Here is a 19,671-nt window from a genome sequence, read left to right as displayed (position 1 = left end):
TTCATTCTAGATATAAGAGCTAGCTAGTAATACACTTAAATAATTGGTCAAGCAGTGATTTAATTAATACAGTTTCTATGTGGTTATTTTGGAGGTCTGAGCAGTGAGGAAATGAACAGTCTCCCTACTACATACTTGGAGTGTATAAGGATGTAGATCATTCTCTAGCATATGAAAAAATACAGAAACATGTCATTATGTCAAGTGGAATAACTTAGAATGACAGAAATCTTGCATATTCATAATACTCACAAGTATGAGGATTTTCAAAACCACAAAATCTTAGAAATAGATTAGAGGTTAAAGGGAATGGGAAAATGTTGAACATATGTAAATATGCAACCACATTATTTTCTTGAAGTTTTCCAAAAGGTTGGCTATTAAGTGTTCTCATCTATAAATGCACACAGAGAGACACTCAGACGTACATACACTTAAAAATAAGCACATACACATATGCTTTGGAATAATCCTTTTGTACACTGTGAAGATGTGCTGCTCTCATTGGTTTAATAAGGAGCCAACTGGAGTTAGGCGGGAGACCCAGAATGAGAGAATGCTGGGAAGAAGGTGAGCAGAGTAACCAGCCAGATGCAGAGAAACCAGGACATATAAAAAATGAGGTAACAAGCCATAAACCACATGGTAGTATGTAAATTAATAATAGGTTAATTTAAGGTGTGAAAGCTAGATAGTAACAAATCTAAGCTATCCACTGAGCATTTGTAATTAATAAAAAGTCTCAGGTTGTTTATTGGAAATCCAACAATGCCAATGAAAATCTCCACCTACACACACACACACAATACAGAGAGAGAGAGAGAGAGAGAGAGAGAGAGAGAGAGAGAGAGAATGACACAGACACTTAAAAACTCATTAGAGTGAAACAGACTGACAGACACAAGCATGCATACACACACACACACACGATGATAACTATGCTATGCAATGAATGTGTTATTTAACTCCTTTGTAATATTTATCTCATGATATATGGCAAATTAATATTTATCAATAAAACTAAATAAAGCAAAACCTCTATGTTCTATGTCCAAATGGAATTCCATAAAAATTTAACCTTTTCTTCATAGCTCCATGGTGAATTTAAAAAGCTAGTGGCTTTCCTTCTCACAAAACTTTTTGTGTATCTTTATTTCTGAAAGGAGGAAGGGATTGACTTATTAACCAAGAGAAATATTTCCAAACAAATATCTTCCTTCAGAGTATATTGAGCAATGTAAACATATAAAGCTAATATTGGTTCAAAGTTAAACCACATATTTAATTGCTTATGCCTTTTCACTAATTAGTTGGCAGCAATCATACACAAAAAGGGATTATAGTCTTCATTGCCAAATATATTTCAAGGACATTTCTGAGGGTGGGGTCTATAGCAGTATACTAGGTCTGAATTCAACTTTAGGAACTAAATAAAAGAAAATATGGGCATATGCATCTCAGGATATTTTAATTTTGTTTTACTTGATGAGCTTTTAATTAAGTGAGGTATCACAAAAAAAATCAAATAACACTTAGTTCCTAAGGGACATATTTAATGTTTCAAGTTATCTTAACTGTACGACCTTGGTTGGTGAAGTTAACATCACTGAACTCAGCTGCTTGTTGGCAAGATAGGACATTAAACCCTTTCTCATAATCCAGCAGCTATGGACCATGTACTGGTTGGACTGATATGCCAAAGTGAATCTGCTAAATTTTCATGTACCTGCAATGAAAATTTACAATGATGAGACCTACTATGCAGATAAGGAAACCAAGGAGCAGAAGGGTTATGTAATATGCCCCAAATCAGATAGCTGATAGGTAAACTTAGAAAATCAGCTTCTAGAATCTGGAGTCTTAGCCATTGCACACTTGATCTCCTCTTGCAAGCTAAAATCTTGGATAGTAGAAATAGGAAGCTGTAGAGCTCTCCAACAAATGCTTACCTTGCATAGGGAAGTGAATAGCCTAGCTAGTGGTGGTCCTGCACACTGCGGTGGGGATGTGGAGGGGCTTGCTACATGCTTATGAGCACCTGCAATCTTTCAAAAACAATAAATGAGATAAAATATGATTTATTTAAGAGGTGATTAAATAAAACTCCAGGAAAGTGGAGGAACATGAAAATGAGATGGGAAAGCAATGAAATTAAATCAGGTTACATTAATGAAAAAGTTACACCTCCTAACCAAAGCTGGATGCCACTTCTGGCCTTTGGAAATTGGGTAAGACTAGTCTCATTCAAGGGGCGGGAAATCTGGGATGTTCCACAGCAGCTGCCATCCTTCAACCTATGGAGATGCTCCTAGGTTCTTTTAAAGGCACTAACTGCCTGGCATTTTCAGTGGTGGCTATACACTAGCCCCGCAACTGCTTCTGTGAGCAGACACAGCTTTTAGAACAGTGTTTCTCAACCTTCCTAATTCTGCGACCCCATAACACAGTCTTCATGCTGTGGTGACCCGCAACCATAAAATTATCTTTGCTGCTACTTCATAACTGTAATTTTGCTGCTGTAATGAATCATAATATAAACATCTGTGTTTTCCAATTGTCTTAGGTAACCCTTGTAAAAGGACTGTTTAACCCCCAAAGGGTCATGAGTCACAGGTTGAGAACCACTGCTTAGAAATAAGCCATAAGTCATAAGGAGGGATGGAAAATGCAAGCGTGCAGGAGAAGGATTTTTGACGGCATGCGTGAAAAAGTACAAGCTGCAAGTACCAAATTATTTATACTCCACACTCTTAGGAATATTTCCATAGTTTTTCAAGTGGAGAAATGTAAAGTCGTTTCTGAGTTGAGGCATGCTCTCTTCCTGGACTTTCGACTTTGAGGGTTACTAGGTTTTTAGCATCACTCACAAGTATGCACATGAAAAGTAATGAAGAGTTTCAAGTGAGCATTAATTCCCTCAACAAGTTCATATGGCTATTCCTATGTAATTAATAAATTACCTAAATACTGGGGACGAGAGTGAACAATAAAACAAATAGTCAAAGAATTTTATCTACATGAAGCCTATATTCTGATAGGAGGTTAAAAAATTAAGTAAAGTTAATATGTGAATTATACTATATGCTAGAAAGCCACTACTGTTTAAAACAGGAGCAGAAGCCAGGCGGTGGTGGTGCACGCCTTTAATCCCAGCACTAGGGAGGCAGAGGCAGGCTGATCTCTGTGAGTTTGCGGCCAGCCTGGTCTACAAGAACTAGTGCCAGGACAGGCTCCAAAGCTACAGAGAAACCCTGTCTCGAAAAACTAAAAATAAAATAAAATAAAATAAAATAAAATAAAATAAAATAAAATAAAATAAAACAGGAGCAGAATAAATGTTGGAAAAGTGGCATGGGTCAATTCTATTTTAAATATGACTACCAAGCAGGGCTTCATGAAAAGGTGACACTGAATACAGACTTGAGAAGGTGAGGAAGACAGCTATGCAGACTTGAGAAAGAGAGGAAGGACCTGGAAATGGGTTAGGGAAGAGCATTCCACCAAGGAAATGGAGCGTAGAGTAGAGGGGCCGTGATGGTGGTTATGGGGCTTCATGGAGATGATCCTATATTAGAGGAAACAAAATGAGATCTAAGATACCCCACATCAGATGTCCAGGCTCTGAAAGACATTGCATGTGCAGAGAAGCAGGAGCAGTTCAGAATGATGATATTAAGGCAATATTTCATTCTGCTGTGTTGAGGTCAAATTGTGCATGGGGAGAGGAGGAGAAAAGAAGTGACTCACTAAATTCAGAGACTGCTGTTGTAACACCGGTGAGGGGTTAGGAAGAGACACAATGAGAGCGGGAAGATGGTAAATAGAACTTCTAGTTTGATTATACAAAGGATTTCCAAATTCCTAGACAAGGAATTTAGAGTGTTATAGGACCCAAAGCTTTAGCTATGTTACTCTAGTTCGAAAATCTTATGACACAATCAGAGAACCTGAGCCCTTAATTTCAGGGTTAGAATACATTTCCCAAGCATACACACTTAAGGTACAGTAGATGCCAAGACCCGTAGATTCAGTAAACCCTGACACAACTGATGTAGCTGTGGAGGCCAGGATATCAGGCCAGCTGGTCTCTGTGGAACTTGGTAAAGACTTGACAAAGTGAGGGCACAGACGTAAGAAAGACAGAGCAGATATACAGGCCTCTGATGTCCCTCCTGCTACAGTGATTTTTTTTCTTACGTACTAGCCATGTTTATATAGAAGGTAATTTACTTTTTAAAAACCACTAAGAGAGACATACACAGATCTAATCTACATGGGAAGTAGAAAAAGACAAGATCTCCTGAGTAAATTGGGAGCATGGGGACCTTTGGGAAGAGTTGAAGGGGAGGGGAGAGGAAGGGAGGGGAGCAGAGAAAAACGTAGAGCTCAATAAAAATCAATTTAAAAAATTTTAAAAATCATGGATAAATAGTAAACCTTCAGGAAATTTTTTTCAGGACAGGAATGGCATAAGTACTGATTCCGCAATGAGTAACATCCTGGCCACCCTCTGCAGTCATTACTTGCACATTCTTCACGAATGTGCCCTTCACTGCTCTGATCGTGCCTATAGAGCCATTTAGCTGCCAGCAGCAAATCCCCCTTGGGTAATCTCAAAACTATGAAGGAAAAATGCTGTTATTTCCCAGGAAATACTGTCTTTTTGCAATCTATTAATCCTAGCTTATCCTCTTTGTCTACAAAGTCTTTACGTATAGATTATAAAAAGGAGTCCTTAATAAACGTTGAAAGACTGAGAAGGTGATTTCCCCCTCATCTACGGAAAAACCAAAGGTCCTGTGTCTGGAAAGAAGCCAAAATAATTTTGAGAAAAGTTCATTTTTCTCTCACTTTATGGCATAGCTAGGGCTCCATTCTCCCTTCTTATATATCTACTTGACAAGAGAGCCAATAAATCAAGTCTAACATATTTTTTTCGAAGAAGCAATGTAAACAGTGCTCTTATAAAATATTTGAGTTACTGGTTGGGATTTTCTTAATTTAGCTAAATATTGTGTACATTCCCTGAGCACACATACACACATCAATGAGAAGCTTCCAGAAGCCTGCTGAGACACAAGAACAAGCCTGTATTGACTCAATGCCATCTTTGTTCCTTCTACAAGGCTGCTAATTCAGCTTTCACAGTGGCTTTAAAAATAGGACTCCATTATGGCAAGTATTATTGTGAATGTCATTTTTTATTCCAAAGACAAAGTTCAAGCCCTCACTCCTTTCCAATACTGAAAAAAAAAAATAATACCATTAAGGGTCTAGCTAATTTTCTAGAAATTTGTTTATTTTGTTCTTATTTATAATTTCCAGTTATTGTCTTTATCTCTGCTAACTTTCTTATCATGGAATTATCCTCAGAGTATGAAGTAGTAGCAATAGTATCTTTCTAATGAAGTCGCATTTGCTCATTAAAATAGAGTTAATAAACTCCCTTCTTCATCTTCAAGACTGTAAAGCAGTGGTCCTCAGCCTTCCTAATGCTGTGATAGAACTTTATTAAAGTTCATGAGTTCCTCATGTTGTGATGACCCCCAACCACAAAATTATTTTATTGCTACTACACAACTGTAATTTTCCTACTTCTATGAGTCTCAATGTAAATACCCTATATGCAGGATATCTGATAGGCAACCCCAAAGCATAGCAACCACAGGTTGAGAACCAGCGCTGTGGAGAAAGACTAGGTCAGATGCTCCACATTAACATTGCTGAGGGAAGACACTCCTGAGATCAAACAATGCCACCCTAATTGACTAACTCTTGAACGAGGCAAAAAAAAAATGCCAACCTCAAAGACAATGTGCATGAACATTAGAGACATGCTCAGTTTCCGTATAAAAAGTGATTTTGACAAGGGGAGTTCCTGAATACGTTAGGGCAGAATCTGGATTTGAAAGAGATGCATTTACAGAGAGTAGAGATGCTCATGCCTGCTTCAATAATTCTATGTGGTTATTAATAATCCCCTAACACAGTGTGCACGGGGCATATGTTTCTGTTACAGAGAAACCAACTCACTGAGTCACTAGGCAGGGGAGCAGGCGAAACTCATCCGGAACCACACAGTGCTGTGTGCATGCAGCCAGCTTTGGATGCGGCAAAGCAATGGTGCTGCTTCTGTCCCTGGCACCAGCTTCCAGGAACCTGGCACTGAGGAAAGAAAATAAATGAGATCACAGCCCAGGTGGAACAGTCATTCTGTTGGGCAGCAGGATGGGCCCTGAAGGCAGCATGGGCAGTAATTCTCCAAGGTCCCAGAGACAGGCTATGGTGTACTAAATGTGTCCAATAAGACAAATCTCTGCTTCAAGAGTGGGGGAAGGGGGAGATGAGCCTTCTGGAGCCGAAGATTCCTACTGAGTCATTCCATTCACTGTCAATCTGGCTTTCGCACGCTCATCATTTGTTCCTTCTTCGTGCCCCTTTTGAGAAAAACCTGCTCCAAAGTACAGAGGGTGAAGGTGGAGAAATAGCTCAGCGAATGAGTGCTTTCTGTATAAGCATGAGGAACTGAGTTCATATCTCCAGAGATCTTATCTCAGGAGATTAAAACAGAGAGTGTTAGAAGTGGATGCCCAGGAGTGAGCTCCGACCTTCACATGTGCACACAGGTACCCATAACCATGTAAACATACAACACAAAGATGTTGCTGACAAAAGAGTAGCATCTGTAACTGCTATCACTTCAAGCAAGCAATGACATGCTCAAAAATAATTTCCATTGAGCAGAAGGGTATAGACACTATGTAAGGATGCTCAGTGACAGTGAAGGACCCTGGTACATAAAATAGCAGTATCCCGTAAGCTTTATTCCATTCCCTGATAACGAATTTAAAATAAAGGTTCAAGATCCACGCTCAATGTACTCAGTCAATAATCAACAATGCCACAAGATCCCCAGGAATTATATATGGATATTGAAGTTGAACTGAAAAATAAAATGGTTCCGAAAAAAAAAAAAAAAGAATACATTGGGTCATACACGATGAAAGGTACATAGGTTGCTAGCTCATATGTGGCATTTAGAATCTGGCTCACCTTTTCTGTTGGTTCTTTCTTCTGCGTAAGCATCATTAGAGAACAAACCTCCTGAGTAGGAGGCTGTGAGGGTGTCCATCAGCAGGCCCAGACTTTAGCCCTAATTCTTTCCTCACCTTACTAAAGAAACAAACTTAAGTCAAGCAAAATTTTCTGTGATTATCTCTAGTAAACTCAGTTAGACCACATATCTAGTTCTAGAGAGACTATCAATCTGATTGACTAGGTCAGATCACACGTTATTTGAATCACAAAAATGTGAACCCCTCCCCCTCAAAAAACACAACCCTATGTTATTAATTAAACAAGAAATAGGTGCAAAGCAGGCAAAAGCAACAAAGGGCCAGCACTTTGCTGTATTTACGGCACTATTCTTTGTGTGTGTGTGTGTGTGTGTGTTTAAATTTATGTATTTATTTAAATATATCTTTTCTCATTTTACGTGCCAATCCCAGTTTCCACTTCCTCCCCTCCTCCTGTTCCCTCCACCTTCTCCTGCTACCTCACCCCATCCACTCCTCAGAGAGGATACATCTTCCCATGAGAATTCAACAAAGTCTAGCACATTGCTTTGAAGCAAAACCAAGGCCCTCCCCACTATATCTAGACTGAGGAAGGTATCCAAAGAGAATATGTTCCAAAAAGCCAGTACACACAGTAGGGACAAATGCTGGTCTCACTGCCAGTGGCCCCACAGTCTATTCTTTGAGATCTGCCTTCATGACAGAACAAGGAATGAGGCTTTACCCCATGATGGACGGTGCCATGCCTTCCTATAGCTGTGGCGGTGCCACGCCTTCCTGTGGCTGTTAAAATAAACAACAGCAAATCATGTGCTATGGATTCCATAGTGAGGTGCCATAAGTTGCTCTAAACACCTAGAATTGTATTGTGAACTTCAAGAATAGCTAGGATTTCCAGATGGGGACACCCAAGGGAAAGTAAAACCTATGATTTAGATATATATCACCCAATTTGAGGGTTTAGATAGTGAAATACTAGGGAATAAAACCAGATTACAAAGGGTACCTGTAAATGTAAACTTGCTTAAGTGAGGTTGAAGGACACAAATTTTGCTCCTTCAAATAGGGAAGCATTACAATAGTGCATAGGAGATATGCTTCATGTTTTTAATCACGATTTAGGTAAAACATTACAACCTAGTGTTTGTATCTAAACTGTCATCAGCCAGTCTTCAGAGAACTTCTCAAATAAGAATCTACTTATCAGATAAAATAGGGAAAAAAACAGAAGACGTGGATAAAAGTCTATCTGTGATGTCTCTTAGTTCCTTAGACATCTACCAGCTTTGAAACACAATTTTGCATTAAACTAAACATTAAACATTTTGTTGTTGTTGTTGTTGCTGTTGTTGTTGTTGTTGCTATTTAAAAAGCAAAAAGGAGACAGGGTCTGCTGAGTGGGTAAAAGTTATGAAGTAAAAGCCTACCCAACTGAGTTTAATTCTCATAACCCACATAAAAAGATGAATACAGGTTTGCAGCTATAACCCCAAGACTCACACAGTGAGAAGTGAAATGGCCATAAGAGAATCGCCCAAAAGCAATTGGGTCAGCCATTCTCTTATACAGACCATCAGTAACAAGAGAGACTGCTCCTCACTGAACGGAAGGCTGAGAACCAACTACCAAAATAAGTATGCCCTCTGAGCTATACACACACACACACACACACACACACACACACACACACACACACACAAATAATAATAATAAAAATTAAAAACACTAAAAAATTAAAAGACAAAAAATTACTAAGCACATCACAGGGAGAAAAGAAAGACTTGGGGAAAGAAGAATTGAGAGGCAAGGATGGGAGAAAAACCCAAGCAAATTAGAAGGATGAGAAAACCAGGAGGGGTCAGGGACAAAGGTGAGAGGAAATATTACTTTAAAAGTTAAATGGGTTTCAAAGCATTTTCTGTGAATCGATTTCCAGTCAAGGCCACCTTCAGACAGCCCTTAGACTTGTGAAGTCAGATGTCACTCTAGGTTTAAGCTTCACGCGCACATTCCTGACAGCTGTCTACAATGTATTTAGAACCATTTGTAAAGGCGACGGCGAGAAAATACATTTTCATAACATAACCTGAGCATGAGTGCTGCGTGCTCCGGGGATGCCTGACCTACTGTGAAGGGCTGTTCTCACCATGTCGACACTGCTTTAGTCTTTCATAGGTACCACGCAGGCCACTGGCCTCCAAAAGAAACTGCACACCTGGCTCAGGATGTGAAGCCCACTGCTCTAGAAGGCATGTGACAGCAGCCTGCTTCAGCCTTACCAATGAGGGACAACCTTTCAAAATAGTATACTACAAGCATATTTCATAATGAATGCTGCCTTCCTCCATATCTGCGTGTGCCTCTGTGTGTTTGTGGGTAGGTTAAATACACTGGCTTCATTTTGAGCCTCTGATCCTGGCCTTTCATGTCATCTGAGCAAGAGTAGGACTATGTGTTTATAGAAAGAACATGACAACAAAGGAAAGTTACTACATTAAAAAAATACTTCTTGGGGGCTGGAGAGATGGCTCAGAGGTTAAGAGCATTGCCTGCTCTTCCAAAGGTCCTGAGTTCAATTCCCAGCAACCACATGGTGGCTCACAACCATCTGTAATGGGGTCTGGTGCCCTCTTCTGGCCTGCAGGCATACACACAGACAGAATATTGTATACATAACAAATAAATAAATAAACATTAAAAAAATACTTCTTGAAGATTGTTGAAATTTCTCCAGTTGTCTTAGTAATCTTTGTTAAACATCGTTGTCTAGAGGAACAGAGTAGAAGGTTAGCTTTTCTTATTGGCAAAATCTGGCCTTTGGGCAAAGAAATCCCCATGCCTCATTCACTGACAAAATATATCATATCCGGAAATGGATAAATAGGATGGTCAAATCTTGCCAAGACAGGGTAAAACAGTTTTGAAAGAATTTTTGCCTTTGAAAATAGTCTGTCATTTATTCTAGGCCTTAGCCAAAGTTGGTTGCTTTAATGTTGCAAATGAGACTCTGTGTGATTGCCCAGTTAGCCAGTTGTCTCTGTCATTTCTTGTATGTTTTGGAAGTTTCTTAATTGCACTTCCTACTTACTTAGGTAATATTATTTTCCTTCTCAGATCTTCGATGGGGTTAAGGCTAGATAATTGTAGTTAATCTTCTCTCATGACTTGGCCAAGTTATTTATTATAAAAGACTTAAGCATGTTTGTTTTTATTGTATATAATTTTGTATTAGGCTTAGAACTCTCTTATTAAAATAAAAGGGGGAGGTGTTTTAGGAAGACCTGCAGCTTTAGACCCACCCACCTAGTGGGGCGTGGCCTCATATACTATATACACGGATGCAAAACCTGCATCTCTCCCTTTTTTCCTTCCTCTTTTCCACCTGCTGCTCATTTGATTGTAGAATCAACTGGCCAAGCAGAGGATTCTGATTTGTGAGTTTACCCCTAAATAAATATCTATTTCTCTTTCTGAGCTAGTGTAGGCTTTCTTTCAAGCTTCCGTTCATCACATGGTTCATCCCACAGTGTCAGTAGTGACAGGTGCATCCACTCAAATGTAGGGAATAGTAAGCTGCATCTTCTTGTAGACCTCATTTTAGCTGGGCTGTCCTTTGGATTCACTTTGAATTTTCCCTTCCCAGACAATCCTCTCTGGAAACATAAACACAGTCAGAGGTATGTCTCCTAGGTGATTCTACATCCAGGAAGCTGCTTATCAATACCAATGATCACAAAATCTGTTCCAAAATATGTTCCATTTATAGTTTATAGTTTATAGAAAAAAATATGTTTTTCCTTGGTTTTATTTACAGATGTTTGCCTCTAATATTCTTGGTGGGTTAATTTTGTCACTTATCCATAGGCTAGTGATGCGAGGAGGGGGAATTTGGGTATGTGGATACTGTGTATGCATGTTCATTGTCTAAATGTGTAATATATGAAAATATGTGCTAGGTATATATGCATATGCGTGTATGTCTCTCTCTCTCTGTGTGTGTGTGTGTGTGTGTGTGTGTGTAGTGTTTAGGAGAGTAAGAACTGTATGTGAGTACAGTGGATGATAGACGCAAGGTTGATATTGTGGTTATATAGTATGTACTTGCATCAATCAGTAAAGTACATTCACTTGACAATATATATGTATTTATGGACAAAGTGTATGTCTTTGTGTTTAGACTACTGGGAATTTTGCACTTATGGAATGTTGAGTATATGTGAATGGTGTATGTTATATTTGGATCAGTGTGTGTATGCTAGACTAAAAAGAGTTTGGTTATCTGTGGACAATATGTGTATGTGCATTTGCAAGTGAACACACTGAATTTTTATCATGCTCTGATCTGATAAAAAGATGACTTAACAATATAAAGAACATTTCTACTCTTCATAAAAGTTTCCTGTTTGAAATAAGCTTTGAATATTTGCTTTCATACACAAAGCAATCATTTATAATTTAGCCAAAGGTAGCCACCTTGGACTCTTGGAGAAAATATCCAAAATAATACTCCTTAAAAGCTGTTTAGCATTAGAATGGGCATTCCATTTTTAGGTATCCAAAAGGGATGACAGAAGATAGCTAATGGTACCTTATTTTAGGGAGAGAAAAACTATGAAAATGTTTCTGACTGTAGCAACAATAAAATCCTAATGAAGCAGGGGAGCAGATGAAAATGGAAAAGCCTGTGCAATGTCAAAGCCCGAAACACAGTGATTTGTTAAATTACGGGGTTCTGTTCCCCTGAGAGAGGCACTGCAGTTTGCTGATAACTCAACAACTGGGATTACTACTGTAACACAGCAACGCCATTTTCTTCCAGAAACCTGCGTGAACTAATTAATTACACAGCTTTGGTTACTAGGTTAGAACCAAGCTTTGCTGTCCCATTTCCAATGACTGAACTTCATAAACTGTCAGAAGCACAGACTTTTCCTGCCTACTGACTATTGTGAATAGTTACAAAGACTGCTATCATTGTCATAAGACAAATATCTTAAGAAAAACGCTGCTTGCTATATTGACTATTTGGAAGAGCTCTCCTCTTTTCCAAGTTCCAAGTTCTTTTCCTTTTCCTTTTTAATTCTGGAGCTATAGACTTCTTTAGTGAATGACAATCCATCATTGTGTGTAGCCTCTCTAAACATAATACAAGCATTAGGAGGCTGAGTGGCTCCTGAGAAAGATTTGATTCTGGTGCCAGCTGAGCATATCAGGCTAGATGGGTAAAATATAATTTCTTCCATCGCCCATATTGTCCTTTCTGCTCTAAACAAAAGTCCCCAGTCAACTTCTCAATAAAGAAATAAAATGTTAGAAGCCTCCTGAATGCAAGCAAATGGGAAACAATGTCCATTTTAAAAGAAAAGAATGGCCTTTGTTTCGGTTTTCCCCATCGAAGCAGTTAGGAAACAGAAGCGAGACTGACCCCTGGAGGCCCAGTGAAAATTGGGAAGAAAACCTAGTCTCCTGCAGCTCCTGAGACCTTTCCTCTTTGACCACCCCTTGCCATCTTCTCCCAACTTCTCCTGCTGCCACAGAAGCAAGCCAGTCTCTTTACCAATGGAAGAGTAAATTCCCAGTGCTCCATGAAGAGGAACCTGGTTTGAAACTATGCACATGCTGTGGGTAACCAGGCAGACCACAGGAATGCATAACCATGTGTTTGGGGGAGATCATACCAGAGTAACCAATACAACACTGTCAATCAATGAACTGGATCGGACCATCGCAGTCAACAGCAGTGGAGGAGCTGCAACATTTCCACATATATTTAGATTATTGAATCATTCATTAAATTCTGTGAAATCTCACTCCCACGGTTCTGTATCTGGAACATTCTCCAAGCATACTATCATTTCCATTTACCCTTATCCAATTGTTAAATTTTACTACAAATTAAATTACTCCGTGAGTCTTTTTCCATTCTTGTGACAACACCTGTTTGGCACACACCTTGCCCTTCCATTGATATGTACAGAGAATACCGTATTCTTCTCTAAGTTCTGGATGTTTATCCTCCGTTTTCCTAGTTATAGAACTGCTGCAGTCATTTTCTCCCAGAGACTGTCACAGACTTGTGGGCTCTCATCTTGAACAGAAGTTAATTAATTCCAGAATCTTCTAATCTGTTCTATGATACACTACTGCCATCACACAATTAAGCTTTGAGATTGTCCAAGCACACCATGGGTTTCTTTACTCCCTCGTCACGGAATGTGTCAGTTAATATTCTGCTCCACGTGACTACTCACTCATGCTGGAAGACACTTCACCACGACCTTACATTTACAACTTCACCCTGAAAACTTGTAGGAGCAGGTAAGTGGCTCCTGAACCCACATTTTTAACCCTGTAAATTATATGAATCCTAATAAAACATTTAACAATCTAGATAAAAAAATTATTATTCAGTAAATAGCAGGTGAATATTTTTTATTTATAATTCTTCAAGTGTTGATAGAAAAAAAAGTATTGCTATATATATTGAGCTAAGAGATTAAATTCCCTTGAGGTTGGGTAGTTTGCCAAGGATGGCATGCCTAAAAAAATATATACTAGGAATAAGATTTAAAACAAAAAAATTCTTGACATATTCCAAAGCTTTTACTTAAAATATAGCACTTAAGGATTAGAACAAAAAGACATCTACCAATGATTTGTGAAGAAAAGAGGCTATAAATTTGAAAATGAGCAAGGAGAACTCTATGTGGTGGTTTGTGAGAAGGAAAGAATGGGATGACATGACTTCATTATACTCTCAAAAGATAAAATAAATACATATTTTAAAATATTATAGGGGATGAGTTATACCAACATAGAGCTAAGAGGAAAGGTATCTTCCAGTACCAATAAGCGTTCCAAAGAAGTTTCCCTGTGAGCACATGAGAACTCAAAACAAATTCTATTTGGATTACCCAGAACTGATATATTAAGAACCAAGTAAAGCAAACATACACTTGAGCCTCATTATTCATGGTTTCTGTATTCAAACTCTATCTACTCACTGAAACCAGTCAATAACCGCAAACTCGTGAAACTCTCACAGTCATTCACGGGGATATCGAAAGTAATGAAATTCTGGAGCTGTGTAAATTGAAGATTTCAAGCTGAAATGAAGCATGGCAGTACTTTGTCTTCTTGTTTCATGCGCCATCTAAGCAGCTGTTTTCCTGGAACTCTATTTGGAGCCACGTTTTTCTCATTATTATACTTTGCTGATTCTTTTGCTTTACGGTGGCCTTCAGCATGGGGCCAAAACACTGTTTAGTATCTCCAAGTACAGGAAGGCTAACTATGTCTTATGGTAAAAATGTTTGTGTCGGATGAGCGTTATTCAGTCACAGGTTATAATGCTGTAAATTTAATAATAACTCAACAGGATGGTACATTCAAAAGAAGATGGAGATTTCCACTTCCTATGTGAAACTGTTCCAGAAAGCACTGAAGAAATAAGCATAGAATGTGAAGAAACACAGAAAGATAGTAACAAATAGACATTTATACGTTTATAAGATAGCCACTAATTAGAAAACACATTGTAGAAAGCATTAGTCTAAAATTGAAAACAGAAAAAAATTTATTGTCCTATTATCCAGAACCAGGAAAGATGTCAAATCCTTCCCACCTAGTGCTAGCTGATTTTCATGTTTCAAAAGATGATACGGCATAAAAAACATATTGGAGCTTCTGCAGGTTCAAGACATTGCAAACAAAAGTTTTTAAAGAATTTGATAAATGCAATACAGTAGAGGTTTATATGAAATCAGGCATCATCTGTGACAGGACCAGTTTTTTCATAAGCATACTGCTAAATGAATCCAATTAACACAGCATTCTGGTCAAAATGTTGCAGCACTGCATAAGGAAATCTATCTCTATCGTCCTCTAGGAGACATGCTTCAATTATTTGCTAATTCTCGGGTAGTAGTGACTTTATAAAGCAAATAACTGCTTGAAATAATGAGAACTGTCTGGGTTTGAAATATAATGCCCCCCCCCATAAGATCATGTATTTGAACTCTTAGTCTGCAGTTGGTGGCATGATTGGGAAAGATTTAGGGTGGGTGTGGTCTTATTGAAGGAGATATATTACTGGAGGAGGGCTTTGGGAGTTTAAAGACTCGAGCCATCTATTTCCAGATGCTCTGTGCTTGTAGTTTAAGATGAGAACCCTCACCTTTCTTCTCCTGATACCATCGTACCTGCCTTAGAGTTTTTATTGTTGTGAAGAGACACATGACCATAGCAACTCTTATAAAGGAAAAAAATTGCATGTGTTCACATGTACGTGTATGTGTGCTTGAATGAGCTCATGTGTATGAATGTGTGTGTCCGTGTTATATGTGTGTATCTAATACTTTAAAAATTCTAAAATTTCTCCAGGGAGGAATCTAATACTTGCATGTCAAAATCTGCCATGGCCCATGTTAATCATGTAGCATTTTAGTAAAATTTAATTTCCAGCTTTTACTAACTTTTCATTTCAAGTAACTGTCTAAAATTCTCTTCTTTTCTATTGTTTTCTTTGTTTTTTTGATGGTTTGTGTGTTTGGTTTTACCATAGCTTCTTTAACAAAAAAGAAAAGTGATTTGACACTAATTGTACTCCTCAACTCTTAAAATTAAGGGAGAAATTTTTAAGTGTTCAGGAGTAGCTTAAAAAGTTTATTCTTTAAATAAGAAATTAGATTTTTTTCATCTTTTGAAATCAAGTTTCTTTTCATATCACATTTTAAGTGTGTTACCACTAAATATAATTAAGTAGGTCTCCTCTTATTCATATAGTTTTTATTCTCCTTTAAGAATGTAAGAATAGGACCTGGGCAGATGTCTCGGTGGTTAAAAATGCTTGTTGTTCTTGGAGAATACTCTGATTTGATTTCCAGCACCCACATGTCTGCTTACAGTCACCCATAGCTTTATTTCCAGGTTATCCAACACCCTTACCTGACCTTTATGGGCACCAGGGACACACATAGTGCACAGACACACATGCGAGCAAAACATTCATACATATAAAATAATATAGAAACAAACAAAAAGCCTAAGAATTATTTTAATTGCATTGTAATATAAATTGAATACTGAAAAGCCATAAAGAGAAAAATAATTTCTCCTTCACCTACATACAGGCAATTGTTTCTGCAATTTAATTTTTCTACTTGATTGTAAATCATAGGGCATGCGGGAAGATTAATCTGTCATGGAGAATTACAATTAAAAATCTTCAAGTATGCTTTCACAAACAAGGCAGAGATGTTATATTCTTTGATGAAAATGAAACTAGCAGAGAAGGCTGGAACTCTAGGTGAAGCAATCAGAGTGAGACTGTTATAAATGTATAGTTACTTTGACATCTTTAGTAGTTGGAGAGTGTCAACATGTCTTCTGAAGTTAACGAAGGATTTCAAGTATGTGCTTGACTAGCAATACGTGCCAGCTTTGTGCTGAAGCTGTAGGGAACAAGATTCACAGATGTAAGATGCTAGGTAACAGATACGAAACATGTCTACGATAGTCACAAAAACACCGTTCATAATATCATCAAATGAGAAGGCTAGACGCTTATAACCAGAAAGATGAATCGATGGGTTGTCCAAGGAGGATGCATCATCACTAACTGCCACAATAGAAACCAATTATTTAAACATCACATTAAAGAAAAGAACACAGAGGCTGGTGAAATGGCTCAGTGGTTAAGAGCACTTACTGATCCTCCGGAGGACCCGGGTTCAATTCCCAGCACCCACATGGCGGCCAGCAACTGTCTGTAACTCCAATTCCAGAGAATCTGACATCGTTATACCAATGCACATGAAATAAAGTTAAATAAGGTTTTTTTTAAAAAAAAAAAAGGAAAAAAGAAAAGAACACAGAACAAACTCTATTCCCTGTAGCATACCATTCACAAAAACTATACAAGGAATAAAAACATACATTAATATATATCTGCTCTAAGTCAAGTAGTATTTATCCTAAGCCACCTCCTCTACTCACTGCACTGGCGACACTATTAGCATTCCATGGGTACTGACACGTGCTGGGGATTATATCATGTTAGCCTCTTTAAAGGTATGGTTCTTCTTCAGAAAGGTGGTAACATGAGTGTATAAGAAACTATTATGTTAGTATGAGCTGGATTCCTAAAAGGGCCTGTAATGGAGGCCTTCCACTCTGTTAGAACCAGAAACATTGAAATGTGCACAGTGCACACATTAGTCTGGTCTGGTCTTTAGCACTCGGTACACCCTTTACGGTCTGAACCCAGCCCTTATAGACGACCTCTGTAAGTATTTCATCCTTCTATTCACATATTTTTAGTTTTATTTTGAGATTATATTACAATTATGACAGCATATGTCTTTCCTTTTCTTCCCTTCAAACCCTCCCATATACTCACTCCCTGTTATCTTTTACATCCGTGGACTTTTTCACGAATTGTTATTGCATGCTTGTATGTATTTTATAAACAACATAAAGCAGGAGAATCGGAGCTATTTCCACAGATGGTATTTGTTTTCACGGAAAGCATGAAAGTTTAGCTAGACAGTAGAATGCTCAAAGCTGGCTTCTGCCTTAAACGACTAAGATTATAGGCTAGGGTGTGGAACTCTCCAAATCTAAGGTACCATGCATAAATGGGACCTGCCACCCACCTCAGGCCTTGCTTGAGTGTTAAATGCCGATGCCTAGAGATGCATTGCTTTTACCTAAAGCATTTTTCTTGCCATAAAGCTAACTCTCCACACTCGTTCTAGCAGAGGTAACATCATTTTGAGATGTATCTATCTTCTCCTCCCATTTCTTCTCAGCTCCTTTTTTTCCCTCCCCCTTCTCTCTTTCTAGTTTTCTTGCTCGGACTTTTAAAAAGAAGTGCATGAGACAGTTTTACAGAGTGCTAGCAGAGACAGCTATTGATAGCAATGTGTTTTATTAGAAACAGACAACTCCCCAGCTTCTCATCCTTGTCCGTTACATTGGTCTAAGTCATTGTTCACTTTAGTAGTGCATCCACTCACCACATGATAAGCTCCACTGCGCGATCTGCCTCCCTTGCCCTCCTAAAATAATTTTCACTTTCCTTACTCCCCCTATCAACTCACCTATTTATTTTTGCATCAGTAGAAAGCTTATCTTTCCCTCCTTTTCCCTTCCTGACTTATATATTCCATTTAATCTCCTACTGCTATGATTCATTTTGACGTCTTGGTTGTTTAACCTGCTGTGTCCCTTGGGGAGTGCAGATGTGCAGCAGGTGTTAGACTAAGTGGAAATAATTTGTAAATGATGAAAAATATTTTCATCATAACCTGCGTACGGTTGACTGTTATTTTCCTAAACATTTCTAGCCCTGGCACTTGACTGAAAGTTACAATTTGTTGAACGTATCTACAACTCTAAAATTACACAGGTCATAAACATATGATGTGACTAATTTTTACAAACAAAACTTAGTTACAGAGTCAATAAAAGATTGTGGAAGACAACCAGCCACTGTATCCTTGATTTTTCCTTCTCATCTCACCAAAAATAATAAGAAAGAAAGAAAGAAAGAAAGAAAGAAAGAAAGAAAGAAAGAAAGAAAGAAAACCTCTATTTTGACTTCTAACATAATAAATTCATTTTTAATTTTTGTTTGAATGAAATCATATGTAGTTTATTCCTTTGCCTGAATCCATTTATTGAATATAAGGTTTTGAGATATAGTTATACCTCTGCTTGTAGTACTAATTTGCGTTTACTCATTTCTAGGTTTGTTCCATTGTATAAATATATTGCGATTCATTGCCTTGCTTTTTGGTATTTAAGACAGAGTTTTGCTGTATAACAGTGCTAGCTGTCCTAGAACTAGCTCTTGTAGACGAGGTTGGCCTCGAACTCACAGAGATCTGCCTGTCTCTGCCTCCTGTGTGCTGGGCTTAAAGGAGTGTACCACCACCGTCCAACATTATCACTTTTTTGAATAAAGATGATTTGATATATCTCCAGAGGAAAGCTCTATGGAAATTATGATATAAATTTCTATAGATGTCTTTTTTATGTGTATATATATTTGACTGGAGATATGCTTAGGAGAGAATTTATTAGATCATAAAGTATTCACACCCTTAACTTTTGTAAACTACCAGTTTCCAAAGAGGCCAGACCATTTCACATCTCAGCATCACATTACAGAATTTCCCTTGTCCTACATCCTCAGCACTGTTATCCGTGGAATTCATTTAGTGTTTATTATTCCTCTCTTATTTTCTCGTTTATGTATTTGTTGCATGCTAGTTAATGAAGAGCTGTGTCATTTTCCAAGTGATTAATGCAGTTGCTTGCCTCCTTCACAGGCTTGTCAGGCATTTGAGTATTGTGTCACATGAAGTCATAATTAACACCTCTGGGGGTTGCACAGTGTTTCACAAAACTGATTTAAATGATTTACATTTTATATGAAACTCTGTAGAATAGTAGAATTGGTGGTTGCACTTTTGAAAGCAACTATAGTTATATCCAGTGACCATTACTGCCATCTCAAATTACCTGTAGTAGCTCCACATAGCGTATATATATATATATATATATATATATATATATATATATATATATA

This window comes from Microtus ochrogaster, unplaced genomic scaffold (assembly GCF_000317375.1).
Source record: "Microtus ochrogaster isolate Prairie Vole_2 unplaced genomic scaffold, MicOch1.0 UNK3, whole genome shotgun sequence".
Lineage (NCBI taxonomy): Eukaryota > Metazoa > Chordata > Mammalia > Rodentia > Cricetidae > Microtus > Microtus ochrogaster.
This window is presented reverse-complemented; position numbering follows the sequence as displayed.